Source organism: Amblyraja radiata, chromosome 23 (assembly GCF_010909765.2).
Source record: "Amblyraja radiata isolate CabotCenter1 chromosome 23, sAmbRad1.1.pri, whole genome shotgun sequence".
Lineage (NCBI taxonomy): Eukaryota > Metazoa > Chordata > Chondrichthyes > Rajiformes > Rajidae > Amblyraja > Amblyraja radiata.
The window spans coordinates 26,526,677-26,547,771 of NC_045978.1; the positions used below are offsets into that span (position 1 = coordinate 26,526,677).

Here is a 21,095-nt window from a genome sequence, read left to right on the forward strand (position 1 = left end):
CACAATATAATTTCATCGCATTTATATAATCGTAGAAAATTTATGACACAGAAGTAAGCCATTTGGTCCATCACATACGTCATAAACCAGAGTGTTCTGAAACATTTATTACTTGGCAACATATCTATTGTTAGGCTGTGTAAAGGGCCTGTCCCACTTGGGCGACCTAATCCACAAGTTTAGAAGACCCTAGACGAGTTGAAAAAAAATGTCAAGGTAGTGTTGACTCGCTGAAGTAAAATACCTCCTGCGACTATGTCTACGACCACCTACGACTATGTCTACGACGACCTATGACTATGTCTATGACCTCCTACAAGCACCCCTCGACCTCAGTCTTCCACACCTAAGACCAACTACGACTAGCTACGAGTGGAAAATTATCACATGATAAAATGATGTCTTGTCTGCCTTTTCTTTCTCGGGCCAGTTACCAACCTACGACAATCTACGACTATCTACAACTACCTACGACTACCATCACGACCTACTACGACCTACCTACAAGTAAAAAGTATCCATTTTTTCCATGCCAACCATTTTTTTACTCGTGGCCAATTTTTATCAGGCTGGAAAAAACGCCGCAACCTACTTGAGGCCACGAGTACGCGGAGACCACTCACGAGCATGAGGAGGAGTTACAAAGACCTCCTACAACCTCCTACGACCTCGTGGTGCCCATGCTGCGAGTATGAGTCAAGGGCAAACTCGGCAGAGGTCGCCAATTAGGTTTTGAAAGTGGAACAGGGGCTTTGGACATCATTACAATCTACATGAAGCAAATTATGCTTTAAATTTACAGAAAGATATTGTCCCATAAAATCATAGAGTCACACAGCACTGAAACAGGCACTTCAGTACAACTTGTCCATACTGACCAAGATGTCTAAATTGGAATGACACTTTATTATCATATGTGACATGTCACAGTGAAATTCTTTGTCTTGCGTACCATACATAAAGTATACAATGAGTTGCCACGTGCAGGGCGCCGACCCAGTTACAACGTGTTCAATGTGGTCACCCTTTGTTTTCAATGCCCCTCCCCCGCGCCGGGTCCCCCTTTGTCCTCGACCCCCCCCCCCCCCCACCCCCCACGCTGGGTTCCCTTTTGTTCTCTCGGTGGCCCTCCCATGCTGGATCCCTCTTCATTATTGGCAGACCCCCTAATGCCGGATCCCTCTTTGTTCCTTCGATATGCATACCTTATACCAAGAATTATGACATTGATTGCAGGCTGTCTCCAGGTAACAGACACGTCCTGTTCATACAGGCGTCCATGAATCGACTTTGTCTGTAAATAGGAAAATCTACAAAACTCTCTTGATATCGTAACCACACCATGCAGCATTGCAATGAAAGATATCAAAAATAAAGAGTCTGAACTGATTCTGATTCTGAACTGAAATATTTGTAACCTTCTGACATGAGAATCAAGAGTGGAAAAACCTGGGTGGCGGCACAGTGGAACAGCTGGTGGAGCTGCTGCCTCACAGCACCAGAGACCTGGGTTCGATCCTCTCCTCGGGTGCTGTCTGTGTGGAGTTTGCATGTTCTCCCTGTGACCTCTTGTGTTGCCACCGTGCATTCCAGTTTCCTCGCACATCCCAAAGATGTGTGGGTTCGTAGGTTATTTGGTCTCTGTAAATTGCCCCGAGTGTGTAGGGAGTGGATGGGAAAGTAGGATAACATTGGACTAGTGTGTGAATGTGTGATCAATGGTCAGCATGGACTCGGTGGGCTCAAAGGCCTGTTTGCATGCTGTCTCTTTAAGCTTGCGCAATATTGCTATTGGTTGCAGGCCTCGTACTGTAATGCTCACATTGGTAATATTTATACCGTTGGTTGAGATATACAGTGAATATTAAAATTAAATCAGCTTCTTCTGGCAGTAGAATGCTGACTTGTGACTCTACGTTGCACGCCCAACTTAATATCTAAAGCTTGATGCCCATCACTTCTTAGTGTAATATTACAAGGATAAAAGGGATACTACAGGAAACAAAGAGTATGGATTAACGTGTCCCTTTCAGAATGGCAGGCTGTGACTAGCGGGGTATCGCAAGGCTCGGTGCTGGGACCGCATCTATTTACAATCTACATCAATGATTTAGATTAAGGGATTAAAAGTAACATTTGCAAATTTGCAGATGACACAAAGCTGGATGGCAGTGTGAACTGTGAGGAGGATGCTATGAGAATGCAGGGTGACTTGGACAGGTTGGGGCAGTGGGCAGATGCATGGCAGATGCATGGCAGATGCAGATCAATGTGGATAAATGTGAGGTTATCCACTTTGGTAGCAAAGACAGGAAGGCAGATTATTATCTAGATGGTGTCAAGATGGGAATAGGGGAAGTACAACAGGATGTGGGGGTCCTTGTTCATCAGTCAATTAAAAATAAGCATGCAGGCAGTGAAGAAAGCGAATGGCATGTTGACCTTCATAACAAGAGGAGTTGAGTATAGGAGCAAAGAGATCCTTCTGCTGTTGTAATAGAGCACTAGTGAGACCACACCTGGAGTATTGTGCGCAGTTTTGGTCTCCTAATCTGAGGAAGGACATTCTTGCTATTCAGGGAGTGCAGCTTAGCTTCACAAGGTTAATTCCCGGGATGGCGGGACTGTCATATGCTGAGAGAATGGAGTGGCTGGGCTTGTATACTCTGGAATTTAGAAGGATGATAGGGGATCATATTGAAACATATAAGATTATCAAGGGGTTGGACATGCTAGAGGCAGGAAACATGTTCCCGATGTTGGGGGAGTCCAGAACCAGGGGCCACAGATCAAGAATAAGGGTAAGGCATTTAGAACAGAGATGAGGAAACATTTTTTCACCCAGAGAGTTGTGAGTCTGTTGAATTCTCTGCCTCAGAGGGCGATGAAGGCCGGTTCTCTGGATACTTTCAAGAGAGAGCTAGTTAGGGCTCTTAAAAGAAGCGTAGTCAGGTGATATGGGGAGAAGGCAGGAACGGGGTACTGATTGGGGATGATCAGCCATGATCACATTGAATGGCGGTGCTGGCTCGAAGGGCCAAATGGCCTACTCCTGCACCTATTGTCTATTGTCTATTGTCTATTATCTATTATCTAAATCTGCAGTTTGATGTGAGATGTTTTACTTTTCCTAACAAAAGTCTGCTTCTCCTAATGTCTACTGCAGAGTCACTATACCAACTGTAATGTCCATGCAGGCTCTGTTGGTTCACAGGGACCAGTCTTGCAAGTCTATTGGCAACACCTCATTGAGTCTTACCTTGCTTTTATCTGCTTTAAGGACAGAATTCCGTTTCAAACAACTTTTCGTAATCTGAGGTCGGAAATATGGTCGCCCGGCAATGTGTTTCAATGAAAACATGGGGTGATCAAGGGAAACGCGTTGTTAAAAGCAGGACGTTTTAATTAAATTGTTCAGTTATTGCCACAAACCGAGTTCCCTTGCAGCAGAAAACACCTGAAGCCCCGCAGTGGCTGAAAAATCAGTCCGTCCGTCTCCCAAATGCTCGCTCATGTGAACATCAGTCAGGGGCTAATAACCTGCGGAGAACCCGTACATCAAATTGTGATTGAAATTTATGGTGTTGAAAAGTCACACAAAAAAAGTGAGGTGACAAATAGCAGATACAAGAAACTGCAGATTGTGGTCCACTAAAAATGTGGTGGAGTGACTCAGTGGGTCAGGCAGCATCTCCGAAGAACATGGATAGGTAATGTTTTGTGTCTGGACCTTTCTTCAGACAGTTGAAACGTTGGCTATCCGTGTTCTTCAGAGATTCCGCCTGAGCCACTGAGTTACTCCAGCACTTTGTGACAAGCAGCAGATCCGCTATTTTAAAGAGATATAAATGCAACATGGATCATCACTCCTATTTTTCAAAATGATGTCATTTAATCTTTGTATGGAGTTCAGAGAGAAGACAACATCTCCAACACTGCAGCACACTTTACACACTTGCACCAGGGAATCAATGTTGATAGACACAGAAAGCTGGAGTAACTCAACTGGTCAGACAGCATCTCTGGAGAAAAGGAATGGGTGACGATTTGGGTCGAGCTACCCTTCTCAGACTCAATGTAGATGTTCAGCAGAAGCTGGGTCATAGTTTTAGCTTAGTTTAGAGATTCATCATGGAAACAGGCCCTTCGGCCCACTGAGTCTACACTGACCATCAATCACCTATACACTAGTTATATGTTAACTCACGTTCACATCCTACACATTAGAGGCAATTTAAAGAATTAATCGACAAACCTTTTTTGCACATTTTGGAATGTGGGAGGAAATCCGAGTACCCGGAGAAAACACATGTGGTCACAGGGAGAACATGCAAACTCCGCACAGACAGCACCCTTAGTCAGGATCGAACCTGGGCCTCTGGCACTGTAATGTAGCAACTCTACCTCTGCGCCACCTTGGCACACAAAGTCTTGATCGACAACATTCTGACCCAGACAAGTATATGCCATCAACCTTGCTATATCACCTTTATTGGATTTCAGGTGTGCTGCTAAAGGTTTATTTCAGGTCTATCGCAAGGCAGCTCAGACAGTATATTACAACCTGGGAATTAATGTGTTGTGTTAATTTATGTGTTCTTTGTGTATGTTTACCGATACTACGTATGTTCTATTACGTCCATGTTAGTGTTGTTCACCACATAACCCTTTAATAATTCTTCCCTCTCATTTCTCTTTAGCTAATTGAAGACAAGTTATAAAGAAGCTCAACAGAGCAGGTAAATTACTTTTAGATTTAGAGATTTATTTTGCTTTGCAATCTTTGTTGTTTTCATCTATATATAAATAAATGTACCAGAGCTTTTCTCAACTGCAAAGATATCGTGCACAAAACATTATAATCACAAGTATATTCTTCCACAAATGTTCAGCTGGCTTTGTGAATAACATACCGAACCAGAATTCAGTTTGGCATAAAAAAACAAAAATGCTGGAATTATTCAGCAGGTCAGTTAGTATCTGCAGAGAGACACAGGGCTAAAATTTTAGGATGATTACTCTTCAACAAAACTTCAGCATGCCACCTTATAGTCATAGAGTCGTACAGCACGGAAACAGGCCGTATGACCCAACTTGCCCATAACAACCAACATGCCCCATCCACGCTATTTCCACCAGTCTGCATTTGGCCCATATCCTTTAGACTTTAAACTTTAGACTTGAGATGCTGCACAAAAACAGGCCCTTCAGCACACCGAATCCATGCATTACCAGAGCCCCCACACAACCACAATTTGGACTGTTTATACTGCTTAACTCTGGGAGGAGGTACCGCAGCATGAAGAGCGGGACAACCAGGTTCTGCAACAGCTTCATCCCCCAGGCCATAAGATTACTGAACAATCAACAAAACCGAGGCTAGAACTTTTTAAATATCGACACTTTAAAAAAACTTTTTATATATATTTATTTTACAGAACCATGCACATGAGGCATTTTTATGGACGCACCTAGCACTTTTACTTTTACTATTACCTGATTTGGAGAGTCAAATGCAACGAAATTTCGTTCAAGGTGCACTGTGTCTAGGTGTATATCTGAATGACAATTAAGTTTTCATTCATTCATTCTTGCTGATTAGCGATCCCCACACACTTACACTATCCTACACACGTTAGGGACAATTTACAATTTTACCAAGCCAACTCGCCTACAAACCTGTACATCTTTGGAGTGTGGAAGGAAACCGCAGCTACCCGGAGAAAACCCTCGCAAGTCATGGGGAGAATGTACAAACTCAGTACAGACAGGAGACAAACTCCCATAGTCAGGATCTCTGGCACTGTAATAAAGGCAGCAACTCCACCACTGTGCCACCATGCAGCCATATGTGAAAGCTAACTGACAGTGAGTTATATCCGACTCAGGAGACAAATCTTATTGCAAAGCTTGGAATTATAGCTGGGTGAATAAGCAACCTTACTTTATGATTATGTTTTGTTTTCACTGCAAGCTGGGGGTATTTTTACATAATATGCATTTTATTTAAGCAACCACAGGTTCATGAATGAAACATGTTTACACCTTGAACATTGAAGAGTGCAGCACAGAAACGGGCCCTTCATCTCACAATATCTGTGCTGAACATAATGACATGATCAACTCTTATTTAGCTGCACATAATCCATATCCCTCCATTCCCTGTATATACATGTGCCTACCCAAAGATTCTTAAATATCAATATTGTATTTGCCTCCACCACCATCACTGGCAGCACTTTCCTGGCACTCGACACCCTCTGCGTAAAGGACTTGTCTTTGACATCTTCCTTAAACATTGCCCTTCTCACCTTCAACACCCTCTAGTGTTTGATATTTCCATCCTGGGGAAATAAGGTTCAGACTGTCTACCTTATTTATGCCCCTCATAATTTTCTGTACAATACATTTGTGTCGCTATACACATCTTTGGGCCTGTTTTACTGCAACAAGCAAAATTGTAATTGTTGTGTCGACACCACCTGACAAATCAACTCTTTTGACTTGACCCTTGACTCTTGAGAAGAAGCACAATCAGCCTGCCATTTTTGTATTTACTGTATGATAAACCAGGCCACATTATTCCTGCTGCCCTAGTCTGGCCAAACCTTCACCTCTTTCGTCGAGATATAAAGTAATGTTTCCAGCATAGAACCAATGCAAAAATGAATCTCCTGTGCATGACTGTGAGAATTCCCCTCCATCTACAAGCTTCTAATATCCAATTGTGGCATATTCTACCAATGGTGTTGATGTTTTGTCATTTTGGCTTTCACCCAGGTTTCGATAACATATAAGGAATGTGTAATAAAAGCAGCAGAATGTAGAAACAAAAAGCTGCAGGTGCTGGTTTACAAAAGAAAAAGACGCATAGTGCTGGATAACTCAGTGGGGCACGCAGCATCTCCAGACAACGTGGATAGGTGACATTTCGGGTTGGGATCCTTCTTCAGACTGAAACTGAAGAAGGGCCCAGGCCTGAGAGTCCAGGACCAGAGGCCATATCAATTTCCTATTGCCCATATCAATTTTCAATTGTTCACATTTGGCTCCTCAGAATAAAAGGAAGTATCTTTAGAAAGGACATGAGGAGGAATTTCATTAGTCAGAGGATGATGAATCAGTGGATTTCATTGCCATAGATGGCTGTGGAGGTCAAGCAATGGATATTTTTAAGGCGGAGAATGATAGATTCTTGATTAGTATGGGTCAGGGGTTATGGGGAGAAGGCTGGAGAATGGGGTTGAGAGGGAAAGATAGATCAGACATGATTGAATGGCAGAGTAGACTTGATGGTCCAAATGGCCCAATTCTGCTCCTATCACTTATAAACATATGAATTTATGAAACGTCGCTTATCCACATTCCTCAGAGATGCTGCCTGACCCGCTGACTTACTCCAGCATTTTGTGTATAATAAAATCACTCATACATGAAGAAGGGTCAAACGACAAAGGAAGATTGAAGTTCCCGATGGAGAATTTGGGATGATGGTCACCAAAATTGTGGTTGTGGAGAAACACTGCATTCATTAATGCCCCTGTCCCACTTAGGAAACCTGGAGGTTTTTGTCAGTCTCCCTAATGGTCGAAAGTGGTTTCCGCTTCTTCTATGTTCCGGCGATTATTTCAAAAAATTCAAAACCGGCCGCAACTAAAAATAGGTTGCCGTTTTAAAAATCTGTAATTTTTTAGTCGAAGCCGGTTGCGATGCTAGTTGAAGGTGGTTGCCGGGAACCTCCAGGAACCGCACGGAAACCTTGGGTGGGGTGCAAAGTCTCCAGAGGTTTCCGTTCAGGTTTCGTAAGTGGGACAGGGGTATTACTTTACTATTTATTATTCCAGGACAGATTCATTACCAATGAATTCCTACTCCATTAAAATTGTTGCTGAAGGTTGTTCTTGCTCCTTGATAACATGTGACACATTAATATAATTCCCATTGTATCACTGAAGTTTACTGCACAAAATATAACATTCAGCCTATGCTACTGGCTCTGTTTCATTCCCATATTCTCGTGTCATTTTAAATGTTTAAATCTTTGTATTCATCGTTATAAAAGCAATAAGGATTTAGTTTCATCCACAATTTCAGATAGGATGTTCTGTGCGCCAACATAATTTTATTAGGAAAAATCCTTCCAACCTTTCCCTTTATTCTTTTGATGATCTTATATGTTTGCCCTCTTATTGACCAGATCTTAAAAAATGTGAACATATTATTAAGTCTCCAATTAACCTTCACTATCAAGGGCCCTTCTTTCTCTTATATCTCCTCACAACTAAATCCTTTCTTGTTACATTACCTTGGCAAAAAATACTACCCGCTAACATTGAGGAGATGCAACTTTAATTAAAACTAAGGTTGACATTAATGTTTCTCTTTCCCTTCTCTAACCACCCTTTATTTTACGTTATTTGTAGAGGATATCAGTGATATCTAACATCCTAGGACCTTACTTCAGCTAATTAAATAGTCCTATCATTAAGTGTGAATTGTGATTAACCAAATGGCATTAATTAATTGGGAGCCTGTAATATAGAAACATATCATTTTGTCTTTCTGTCCACGGAGTTTTCCCAGCACTTTTTGTCTTTTTTTGTAAACCAGCATCTGCAGTTCCTTATGCCTCCAGTTTGTCTGGCTGTTTTTGTCTGGTGTCTCAGCCTCTTTTACTTCATTTTACCCAATTCAATCTGCTAAAGGCCGCTATTCCACAACGCGAGTTTACCCAAGAGCTCTCCCGAGTTTAAAAAAAAATCAAACTCGTGGTAAGTACATAGAATGTACGTAGCGGGTACGTCGGAGCTCGTGGATGTCTCGTAGCGGCTCGTAATGCTAACAGCAGGTACTTGGGAAATGCGGAAACTCGTGAAGTTTTTTCAACAGTGTGAAAAATTTCCAAGAGTATGATGAAGTACCACGAGTTTGATTTTTTTTTTAACTCGGGAGAACTCTTGGGTGAACTCGCATAGTGGGACAGTGGCTTAACTGACCTAAAAACTGAAAATTCTAGAAACACTCCACAGGTCAGGCAGCATCTGTTGAAAGAGGAACCGAGTTGATGTTTCAGGTCAAAGAACCACGGTCTGATTCTCCCAAGTGTTGTTGACCTAAAACTGTTTCTTTTCCAATTGATGTTGTCCCATCTGCTGAATGTTTGCAGCATTTGCTGTAATTCCAACATCTGCAAGTTTTACATTTCCTTTCCACCCACTATCAACCAGCCTATTGATCAAATCTAACAATTAAGGAGACATAAGGAACTGCAGATTCTGGAATCCTGAGCAAAATACAAAGTGCTGTAGGATCTCAGCGAGTCAGGCAGTGTCTGTGGAGGGAATAAATAGGTGTCATTTCAGGTCACGACCCTTCTTCTGAAGAAGGGTCCCAATCTGAAATTTCTGAAGAAGGGTCCGGACCTGAAACGTCACCTATTCATTCCCTCCACAGATTGTGCCCGACCTGCTGAGTTCCTCCATATTTAGACTTTAGACTTTGGAATCATTTTATGGTTTGCTAACAATTAAGGAGCTTTATAGTATTTGGAGAGTTTATATTATAGAAACATAGAAACATAGAAAATAGGTGCAGGAGTAGGCCATTCGGCCCTTCGAGCCTGCACCGCCATTCAATATGATCATGGCTGATCATCCAACTCAGTATCCCATACTAGCCTTCTCTCCATACCCCCTGATCCCTTTAGCCACAAGGGCCACATCTAACTCCCTCTTAAATATAGCCAATGAACTGGCCTCAATTACCTTCCGTGGCAGAGAATTCCACAGATTCTATGTAAAAAAATGATTTTCTCATCTCGGTGCTAAAAGACTTCCCCCTTATCCTTAAACTGTAACCCCTTGTTCTGGACTTCCCCAACATCGGGAATAATCTTCCTGCATCTAGCCTGTTCAACCCCTTAAGAATTTTGTAAGTTTCTATAAGATCCCCCCTCAATCTTCTAAATTCTAGCGAGTACAAGCCGAGTCTATCCAGTCTTTCTTCATATGAATCTTGAATCATATCATTATATTTATAATGATTTCTGAAATTTGGATTCTAAATCTAAAGTTTACTTTTTTGTAACATTTGTGAGACTTCAGTTAATCTGGAACCACCAGCGTGACTCCGCCTGCTGCCTTACTCTATCCAATGTGATGTAGTTTAGTTGCAGAGCAGTTGAGCTCCTGAACAAGCATTCAGAGCCAAAGGATTATTGATCTGGTTACGAGTTTGAATCCCATCACGACATAAGGGAAATTGATATTCAAGAAACTAATTAAATCTAGAATTAAAAAGCTAAAAAGTGAAACTGTTGGATTGTTACAGAAAACCCATCTGTTTTTTTTTGTGTTGTTCGATGAATCAAATCTACTGTCGTGACCCAGACGAGGTTGTATGATTCGAAACCCTCAACAACTTAATTGAATCTTAACTTGCTTCAATAAGCCACCTTGAATTGGTAATTCAGGGTATATAATAAATGCTGGCCTAACATGCGATGAAGAATTTAAGAAAATACAATTTGTTAAATTTGTTGCAGAAACTCTACCAAATACTGACATCATGTCAATTCCATTTTCTTAATTTCGACCATTATATTTTCCTTCTTTTTCATTATCTCTATAAGGATTTCAGAAAGTGGATAGATTTTTGTGTGTCAATACTGAATGAAAAATAAAACAGGTAACTATGGTAGTATATCCCATTTCCTAGATTAAATCTGGTCAATAGTTCAATTAGCATAAATTGAGTAAAAGTAAACATGATTGAATATTGGAGAATTCTGCATTTGGTGGCAGTCAAGGGAAAATGATATTTCATGGATAGTTCAGTACTTTAAGCGAGACTGACTACAATAAAGCAGAGTGCTTTGTCACTGCTCCTTACATTTCTTTACGATCTGCAGCTCTGAATATCAACCCAGATTGGTGAACGACAAACGTCTTGCTGGCAATTTCCATTAACCTGGAGTTAGCGCTATCATTCTTCAACCAGTGGATTCAGAAGCTTGAATGAGCAAGTTAGATAGGAGTCTTTGACCCTGATTCACCCACATCCATCTATGGGAGTTGGATTGTGAATTTCCTTCAGCCTCCATTTTACTGCTCCACTACAAAATCTCTTCAATGTATGCCTTCTTTGAGAAGGTTCTCCTCTCTCCAACAGGAGTTCTGTGAGACCTTATCACATTGCTCCCCCACCGTGATTCCAGCTTTCTCCCCTCTATATTAACTGTCTGAAGAAGGGTCCCGACCAGAACATTGTCCGTCCATTACCTCCTCAGATGCTGCCTGACCTGCTGAATTCCTCAGGCATTTTGTGTTTTGCTCAGCTTCCCAACATCTGCAGTTCCTTTCTACTGCTCCATTAAAAAATCTCCTCAAAGTTTGAAGAAGACTTTAGCTCATAGACTTTAGACTTTAGATTATAGAGTTACAGTGCGGAAACGGGCCCTTCAGCCCACCAAGTCTGCACCGACCAATGGCCACCCCTACACACCCATCAACACTATCCTACACACTAGGAACAATTTTACAATTTACCCAAAGCGAATTAACCTACAAACCTGTACATCTTTGTTTGGGCGACCACGGTGGCGTAGCGGTAGAGTTGCTGCCTTACAGCGAATGCAGCGCCGGAGACCCAGGTTCGATGTCAACTGCGGGTGCTGGCTGTATGGAGTTTGTACGTACACCCAGTGACCTGCATGGTTTTTCTCCGAGATCTTCGATTCCCTCCCACACTCCAAAGACGTACAGATTTGTAGGATAATTGGCTAGGTAAATGTAAAAAATGTCCCTAGTGGGTGTGGGGTAGTGTTAATGTGCAGGGGTCGCTGGTCGGCGTGGACCCGTTGGGCCTAAGGGCCTATTTCTGTGCTGTAATTATGTAACTAAACTAAACTAAATCTTTGGTATGTGGGACAAAACTGGAACACCTGGAGAAACCCACAATTACAGGAGAACCCACAAACTCCATACAGAGAGCACCCATAGTCAGGATTGAAGCTGGGTATCTGGCACTATAAGGCAGCAACTCTACTGCTGCGCCACCATACTGCACATGTGTGAGGAAAGAATGACAGCAACAGAGAGGGTTCAATCCTAATTAATGGTGCCTGAGCTGAAGAAGGAAAGATTGCAGTGGTCAAAGATGTATATATCAAAGAAGACACAGGGTGCTGGAGTAGTTTAGTGGGTCAGGCAGCATCTCAAGAGAACATGGAAAGCCGATGGTTCAGGTCGGGACTCTTCTTCCGACTCACCAACAAAAAGACAGGTGTAGTTGGGGCCCATGTGAATGCTCCAAGCTTTGGCTACTCCTTTTATGTGGGGAAAGTGAGAGGAGTCAAAGGAGAAGTTGTTGACGTTTCTCCTGAGAAGCTGTCTGACCCGATGAGTACTCTCGCACTCTTTGTCTTCTTTTGTAAACCAGCATCTGCAGTTCTGGTGGTGCAGTGGTAGAGTTACTGCCTTACAGCACTAGAGACCTGGGTTCAATCCTGACTATGGATGCTGTCTGTATGGATTTTGCATGTTCTCCCCGTGGCCACGTGGGTTTTCTCCGGATGCTCCAGTTTCTTCCCACACTCCAAAGCCATGCAGGTTTGTAGGTTAATTGCCTTTGGAAAAGATTGTAATTTGTCCCTAGTGTGTGTAGGATAGTGCTGGAGTACAGGGGTCGGTGTGGACTTGGTGGGCCATAGGGCCTGTTTCCATGCTGTTTCTTTAAATAAAACTAAACTAAAATATCCTTCATTCCACTTTCTTAATAACTTAATTAACTTCATTCATTCCTCAGATAGAAGAGGACAGGAACGGAAAATATCCATGTGTTGCAATTTTTTATGAACAAACTTGATTCACATGGATATTTTCCATGCACTGTATAAAAGAAGCATATTCAATAGAAACTTCCAAAACCAAAAAAAAAAAATTGTGAAGGAAATATTTCCAGAGCCAGAGATGAGTGGGTCATTCTTTCTGAGCTGTCGTAGCTATGATGGGCCAAATGGCTTCCTTCAGTACAACATCACTCTATCATTGATATTAAAGTGAAAACCAGAAATCTTAGTTTCTACACGACACAGTTCCCTCATGGAATGCATGGAACAAATATTACCATTACAATGTGACTTTCAGTCATTTAACTAAGATTAGTATTGATTGCCAAAGAAAAATATTTGTTCAGGAACTGAAAGCTATGAATTAGAGCCACATTAACATAATATTTTCACTGTTATCTGTGGTTGCAATCAGTATTTAATATAAAAGTTGATTATAGATTGAGATTAATGTTTATTTTTGCAAGAGTATTGACCCTCTACTTTAATGCATTAACGCAGAGCAAAGGGTAACAGTTCTTCCCAGTAGGAATTAATGATTTCTTATTCAAATCCATAATAATCACATCACACTGCAACACAAAGCCAGCTTGTAACAGCTTCTTTGCATTGGTAAGCAAAACACAACAACTGCACAGGAACCTATTGTAAGTGGTTCTCCCTGTAAGTTTTGTTTATAACTATGGCTCCTATTCTACCTATTCTCTGCCTCATTTGTCTTTCTAATTTTACCCACTTAGCTATCCCGATCTACACTTTACAGCACTATCTCTAAATTGCAATCCCCCCTGTAGCATTGTAATATAATATTCGCTGCTGATGGTCCCCTCACTAATCGGGATACCCTGTACAATTTATTCTATGTTAATATGAGATGTGAAGAGGACCGATTCTGAATTATTGTTAATATGTATCACAAAATTACTGATACATTCATTGCAAAAGACTGCAATTCAAAGTTAACAGCAAACCACTTGACACGGCCTTTAAATATTTAAGATTGTGTTGTGGCCCAATGCTATGCATTTTAATTCCAGTATAGAAAGAGATATGTTTGCAACATAACAGCACAAAATACAGTAATATTGTTTTAGAGACAGAGAAGGTGAACATTAGGTCTTTACATGACAGTCTTAGTTCAGTTAGGCCACAGTGTTGGTCAAAAGAGGTAGACCCCATGATCCCTGAATGTTGGCACTTTTGGAATAAATGTTATTTAATTTGTAAAGTGTTAGCCTCAGCCAAACATTTTCTCTCTCTCGTCCCTATCATGCCAAAACTACTCCTGTGAGGTTTACATGTTAAAACGTGACATAATTGAACTCCAAGTGCCAGTCACTGATGATAAACAAGAATGGCTTAATTTCTACAATACCTCCCTTCCGCCTCCCCTTTCTCCCCCCCTTACTTTCCACCCCCTTCCCCCGAACCCCAGCTGATCTTGCACCAGCTTCTTCCCATCCCCATCCAGCCGAAAATTGTTCAACAAGCTTGACAGTTCGCAACTATGTATTTCTGTTGGTCTTACAACTGCTTATGTCCAACAATATGCCTATCAGGGAACCCCCTAGCCTGAGGTCATTTATTGCCGGCCATGATTTGACCGGCCCCTCTTAACTCCCAAGTTTTTTTTCCCCTGGTCCCCTTAACAATCACTCTCACGAAGGGTCTAAATACTGGTTCTCCAGAGATGCTGCCGAACCTGTTGAGTTACTCCAGCACTTTGTGTCTACTGTTTAGTGTAGTGTGGTTTAGAGATACAGCATGGAGACAGGCCTCTCCGCCCGCCAGTCTACACCACCCATCGATCACACATTTACATTGTTCTGTCAGCCCACTTTCCCACACCCTACCCCCTAGGGGCATTAAAGATGTTGGGTTTCAGAACAGGAACAGTGGAACAATGTAAAGATAGTATCAATATGGTTCATTAGGTATCACAACTGTTGAGCTACTTAGTCACTAAATTGCACAACTGTGAGGCCAGTTAATATCCAAAGCTACACGATTAGTTTAATTTAGTTTCGAGATACAGCGCAAAAACAGGCCTTCGACCCACTGGGCCCGCACTGACCAGTGATCCCCGCACATTAACATTATCCTACACACGCTAGGGACAATTTTTACATTTACCAAGCCAATTAACCTGCAAACCTGTGCGTCTTTGGAGTGTGGGGGGAAACCAAAGACCTTGGAGAAAACCCACGCAGGTCACGGGGAGAGCGTACAAACTCCGTACAGACAGCACCCGTAGTCGGGATCGAACCTGGCTCTCCGGGAAACTGCATTCGCTGTAAGGCAGAAACTCTACCACTGCGCCACCATAACCGCCCGTGTTTGGGATGTGGGAGGAAACTGGAACACCCACAGCGAGATCATGCAAACTCTGCACAGACAGCAACCAAGGTCAGGATCGAAGCTGGGTCTCTGGCACTGTGAGGCAGCAGCTTTACAAGTTGTGCCCCTGTGCCCACTTTGGTCATACGATCTCCACCTGAATAGCCTCTCTATCTGAGCATAGGTAGAGATTACCATGTAATAAAGAGGACAAGACCTTGTTCTTGTCAAGAATTCCACCCAAGACAAGACGTTCTCAAAGTGTCCATGAGAAAAGTGCAACATCTCCATCTATTACTGGGAATCTTTGGCCTATGGATGCTCAAAGTGGAAATTAGCATTTGGGAAGTGATGAGAACCTAGATCCATCCATCAGGAGCTCACAAAAGTAAATGTTAGAAGCATTGCACCTCCTCACAACAATCCAGGCGCCCATCTCATCAAAATACCTCCTGCTCCACCTCCATTCCCCACCTTGGCTTCATCAATCCCTTTGGAACCCACAGAACTGGAGTGAAAGCAATTCATCTTCAATGCTGAAGGGCCGTCTGAGCAGATGAAGAATATCAAATAATGATTTAAATTTTTCATTCTTTTTTTAATTTTTAACAGGTTATGAATATTTAAGAGAACACCAAGCATTGAACAAATGAAATGTATTCTCTGCTGAAGCTCAGTGGCATAGTGACACAGCTGATAAAGCTTGATGCCTCACAGCGCCAGACACCCTGGTTTAATTCTACCATGGGTGCTGACTGTGTGGAGTTTGCACGTTCTCCCTGTGACCACGTGGGTTTCTTCCGGTAGGTAGCTCTGGTTTCCACCCACATCCCAAAGATGTGCAGGGTTGGTAGGTTATTTGGGTTTGCAGATAAATTGCCCCCAGTGTATAGGAAGCGGATGAGAAAGTGGGATGACATAGAACTAATGTGAATGGGTGATCGATGGCCGGCGTGGACTCTGTGGGCCAAAGGGCTTGTCTCTATGCTACATCACTCTCTCCCTAATCTACTAATCTTGAGAACTTTAAAATCCTCACAAGTGTAGACACTTTGGTTTTGGTGGAATTCTGAATGTTTTGATATTATTTGGCAACAATGGTCCTGAACCCCAATCACAAAAACATTTCTTTATTTCCAATATCACTCACCATTTGGGAATATATACTAATAAATGTTCGAAGATTCAGACTATCTAAACACTATACAGCTGACAGAATGAGACTTTCAATTCATTAATTGGAGCTTACTTTAGGTCCCAATTGCCAGATGTGAAAAAACAATTTGCTAACTGAACTTGCCATCAATTGAATAAATACTCATCAGAGTGTCTCCCAGTTCTCCATGATATTTTTGCACTTAACAAAAAATCATCACACAATAATTTTAGTGGACTGGCAAAACTACAGGCAGTTGCTGCTACGTTAGGTCAAGTTGTGCTGGAAAGGAAATAACTGGAGCAATAATGTTCAGTGGACATTTAAATCAATCACAGCAGTGAGTGCAGTTTAGTAAGTACGTAGCTCAACAGCTGTGATACCCAATGAACCGGATTGATATTACCTTTATGTTGTTACTCAGCACTTAGGCAGATCTAAGGGTCTTGTTGGCACTATGTTCAGAACAGACATTGTGGATCGAAGGGCCTGTTATTGTGCTGTACTGTTCCATGTTCTATGAAGTAGAGGCTCAAGCAGGTGACGGAGAGAAGGCAGGAGAATGGGGATAGGAGGGAGAGATAGATCAGCCATGATTGAATTGCAGAGTAGATTTGATCTGCCGAATGGCCTAATTCTACTACTATTCCTTATGACCTAGTGACCTTAAGCAGACATAATCATCAAAATAAATATAAATTTAGGATATACGATTGGGGATATTAGCCCCCATGTTTTACCCCCAGAAAGTGAAGCATGTTTGTGCGTTCTGCTTCAAAGGTCATCATCCTTAAATGTATGTGCAGGGCTCAATCTATTTAGAAGGAGATAGCAGAACATATTTCCTTTTACGAAAATGTTTCTGGTCTACAGTGCCGTGAAAACAGATGTACATCCAGGATTATTTCAGACAAGATCTTTTCATTCAATTTATGTCTTTGAGTGAGGTCCAATAGTTTTAAAAACAAATCATTGTTGGATTAGTAATTGTGCATCTAAGTAATATATAAATAAGACATGGAAAGAAAATTGTGTTGGATAGATACTGCTTTGCAGCAATAACATTCTCAAACATATGGCCTGAGCAATCAATACTTATAAAGTATGCTCGGGTCATTCATAAAGGGTGATAATCAAGGTCTTATCGAGAAATAGAGAGTGGGAAAGGATCAGATGCAAGATGACATGAACTGATTGTATTATTCGAGTCAGGCCCACAAACCACTGTAGCACGTTGCAAGCATATCTATAAGAGACATACTGAAGGCATGTCAATGATAGAGGGTTGGCTTATAAACACACCATGGAGTTGGTGCCTGGAAACACGAGAGTTTATCCATGCCAATTAACCTTTAGTGCCACTGAGTTAGATTGGAGCTATGCTGCCGTTACTCATATGTTTCCAATCATGTCATTAACTGTGACAACTTACAGCAGCCTGACATTATCAGACAATAGCATTTAGGAGCAATTACATCAAGTATCCATCTGCATCTGACTTCTCAAATTGTACTCCATCTTAACAGGCTGATGAGGTAGAATGGGTTCTGTTTCAAATGCGCACTACTTCTTCAATGGACTGTTAGATTGCAACTAACTTCCCTTTTATTGACTGAATAACTATTTTAATCTGAAGTGTTCCATACCCGTGAACAATAGTCCAACAATTAGTGTAAAAGCTCTCATCAAATTGTGTGCAGCCACACTGTCATGTACAATTCTAGGATTATAATTTGTGCCCATTTATTTTCTATTCATGATTCAGACGGTGTTTTTATTGTATGGGGAATGGAATAAAAATAAACTCTCCATATTCTTGTTATAGGAAAGATGTTATTAAGCAGGAAAGGCTGCGGAAAAGATTAATGCGGATGTTGCCAGGACTCGAGAGCCTGAGCTTTAGGGAGAGGTTAGGCAGGCTAGGCATTTCATCCTTGGAGCGCAGGAGGATGAGGCGTGATCTTATAGAGGCGTACAAGATCATGAGCGAAATAGAAAGGAATACACAGTCTTTTACCCAGAGTTAGGGAATCGAGAAGCAGAGGTTTAAAGTGAGGAGAGAAAGATTTAATAGGAACCTGATGAACAACTATTTTACACAAAGGGTGTATGGAAGGAACTACAGTACTATCGCAACATTTAAGAAGCATTTAGACGTACATGGAAAGGATAGGCATAGAGGGATATTGGCCAATGTAGGCAGATGGGACTTGTGTAAATGGGACATGTTGGTCGGCATGGGCAAGTAGGGATGAAGGGCCTGTGTCCACGTTGTATGACTAGTTGAATATGACTCTAGATTTTTTCAAGTTTCGCATCTTTTAGGATGCGAAGTGTTTGGAGATGGTGCAGAAACGATTAACCAGAATTCTGGCTGGATTAGAAGGTATTAGCTCCAAGGAAAGGATGGACAAACTTACTGGTAGTTTGTTTATGAAATGCTGGAAGTTGAGGGAATACCTGACAGAGATCATACAATCATGAGAGGTATAGATAAGGTAGGCGGTCATAACCTCTTTCCCAGAGTGGAGATGTCAAAGACTAGAGGGCATAGCTTTAAGATGAGACGGACTTAGTTTCAAGGAGATAAACGGGGCAAGTTTTTTACAGAGAATGGTGGATGCCTGAACACACTGCTAGGGGTGGGGATGGAGGCAGATTTTTAGTTTAGAGATACAGCACGGAGACAGGCCCTTTCGGCCCACCGGGTCCGCGCCGATCAACGATCCCTGCACATTAACACTATCCTATTACCGACTAGGGACATCTTTTTTCTCATTCACCAAGCCGATTAACCTACATACCTGTATGTTTTTGGAGTGGCTTTTAACAGGATTTTAGATATGCAGAGAATGGAGGGAAATGGATCAGGTGCAGGCAGATAAGATGAGTTTATCTTGGCATCATGTTCGGCACAGACATTGTGAGCCGAGAGGTCTGTTCATGTGTTGCATTGTTCTATGTTCTAAGCGAATCCCAACAACATTTCTTTCAAGAAAATGAATGTTCATCTTTGGTCACTTGTGCTAAAGACATGTACAAGTATCGACTGAAGTCACTTGTTACTGACTTCACCATTCCAGATCCTTTGTGCAACTAGGGTATGTGGAGCCAAATGCAACCAGCCACCATTATTCTCCCACTCAAACTAAAGACCAAAGATAAATATTTTCCCCCGTCACTCTTCCACATGGTGCCAATCTCTTATTCGGATCACTGGTAGAAACATGGTGTGATATTTCTATTTCTTGTAATTCTTTATCTCCCTTGTCTTACTGATGGTGTTCTCGCCTCTGACTGAAAAGGTTATGGGCTCAAGTTCTATTCTGGCAGTAATTCCAAGCTGACACTTCAGTGCGGTACTGTTGGTAGTGCTGCACTGTTGGGAGTGTTGCACTGGTGGGAGTGCTGCACTGGTGGTAGTGTTGCACTGGTGGTAATGCTGCACTGGTGGGAGTGCTGCACTGGTGGGAGTGTTGCACTGGTGGTAATGCTGCACTGGTGGGAGTGCTGCACTGGTGGTGGTGTTGCACTGTTGGTAATGCTGCACTGGTGGGGGTGCTGCACTGTTGCGAGTGCTGCACTGGTGGGAGTGCTGCACTGGTGGTAGTGCTGCACTGGTGGGAACGCTGCACTGGTGGGAATGCTGCACTGGTGGTGGTGCTGCACTGGTGGTGGTGCTGCACTGTTGCGAGTGCTGCACTGGTGGGAGTGCTGCACTGGTGTTAGTGCTGCACTGGTGGGAGTGTTGCACTGGTGGGAGTGCTGCACTGGTGGGAATGCTGCACTGGTGGGAATGCTGCACTGGTGGGAGTGCTGCACTGGTGGGAATGCTGCGCTGGTGGTAGTGCTGCACTGGTGGTAGTGCTGCACTGGTAGTAGTGCTGCACTGTTGGGAATGCTGCACTGGTGGGAGTGGTGCACTGATGGGAGTGCCTTTCTCCGATTAAGGTATTCATTGTGCACATGACTGATGCAAACATAAACAGCATTACAATTTACTCATTTGATGAGTTGTGGGATAAAATACTTACACAGAGTAAGGATTTTGTTCAGATAGGATGTCAATAGGGGCCCATTGGCTGCACCGTAGTAAACAGGAAAAATTACCATAAAGAAGCGTGTCACAGTAGTGCAGCAGTAGTGTTGCTGCCTTGTAGCGCCAGAGACCTGGGGTTGATTCTGACTATGGGTGCTGCACGTCCAGACTTTGTACGTTCTCCATGTGACTTTGTTGGCTTTCTCCCGGTGCTCCGGACTCCTCCCACATTCCAAAGACATGCAAAATTGAAGGTTAATTGGCTTTAGTAGAAATTGAAAATTGTCCCCAGTGTGTAGGATAGTGCAAGTGATCACTGGTTGGCACGGACTTGGCCAAATAACCTGTTTCCGCACTTCTCTGTAAAGTCTAAAGTGATGTAAAGAGCAGATAAATCTCCACAGAATCCTGGTTGATATTCATCCTTCAAACACATTCCCTTGAAAAATAGATAATTGTGTGCATGATGGCCCTCATGTTTCTGACAAAAGTGACTACACTTTAGAAGTGAAAGACTCTCTGTCATCAAGATAATCATATATATGTAACTCCTATCTTCTTTTCCCCATCTCCCTTCTCAGTTGGTTCCAGTGCTTCCACACCTCAATATTTTTTTCCTGAAATAGAATCCCAAATTTCCTGGAATTTGATGGTATTTCCTAAAATTTTCCGAAATGCTTCCTGCACGCTATTTGTTGTTTTCTGTCCACGTGCAC

General features: G+C 42.3%; 1 long non-coding RNA gene across 1 annotated transcript in view; it reads left to right on the forward strand.

Annotated features, from left to right (window-relative positions):
- The first annotated feature begins 4,695 nt into the window (after nt 1-4,695).
- Nucleotides 4,696-21,095, forward strand: part of LOC116986395 — a 95,684-nt gene continuing 79,284 nt past the window's right edge. The window contains exon 1 of the long non-coding RNA XR_004415466.1: nt 4,696-4,739. This is a non-coding gene — a long non-coding RNA (uncharacterized LOC116986395). The remainder of the gene's footprint in view (nt 4,740-21,095) is intronic.